This window comes from Arachis ipaensis, chromosome B10 (assembly GCF_059453495.1).
Source record: "Arachis ipaensis isolate K30076 ecotype BB chromosome B10, ASM5945349v1, whole genome shotgun sequence".
Lineage (NCBI taxonomy): Eukaryota > Viridiplantae > Streptophyta > Magnoliopsida > Fabales > Fabaceae > Arachis > Arachis ipaensis.
Window position 1 is genome coordinate 86,003,511 of NC_142435.1, and position 651 is coordinate 86,004,161.

General features: G+C 42.5%; 1 non-coding gene across 1 annotated transcript; it reads left to right on the forward strand.

The window, feature by feature from the left end:
• Nucleotides 1–280: 280 nt before the first annotated feature.
• Nucleotides 281–388, forward strand: LOC148580717 (small nucleolar RNA R71). The gene has a single exon (XR_015899715.1). It is a non-coding gene; the product is annotated as a small nucleolar RNA R71 (small nucleolar RNA).
• Nucleotides 389–651: the final 263 nt, after the last annotated feature.

Genomic DNA, 651 nt, shown 5'->3' on the forward strand with positions numbered 1-651 from the left:
GTTGTTGATTCAATTACATCTGCTTCAGCAAGTTGGTCATTTCACAGATATTCTGAGTTAAAGCAGCAGTCTCTCTGCTAGAGGATACTTCTGCAATGGCTTTTGCACGGCCTTGTTTCTGCCTGTAATTCTGAGTAGATTCAGCTAAGTAGCTGATTAGTTGCCATGCCTCGTCAGTGGTCTTGTACTTTTTCATAGACCCATTGCTAGCACTTTCCAATGTGGTCTTATCTTGGGGCCTCATGCCTTGTGTGACATAACCGAGTAATACTATCTTGTCAATCATATGGTGGGGGCATGCTTCCAGAAGATTATTGAAGCGCTCCCATTATTCATAGAGAGTCTCAGATTCATCCTGAACAATCATGGAAATGTCTTTCCTCAGTTTATCAGTAACTTCAGCTAGAAAGAATTTTTCCAAGAATTCTCTTCTCAGTGTATCCCAGTTGGATACAGTTGCTGCTGGTTGAGTGTAGTACCACTCTTTTGCCTTCCCCTCAAGAGAAAACGGGAAAGCTTTTAGCAAAATTGAGGTTTCATCTGCACCATCACGCCTGATAGTAGAACAGGCTGCTTGAAAATCTCTTAGGTGCTTGATAGGCTCTTGAGCAGGCAAGCCATGAAACTTGGGCATCAAATTAAACAGTGCAG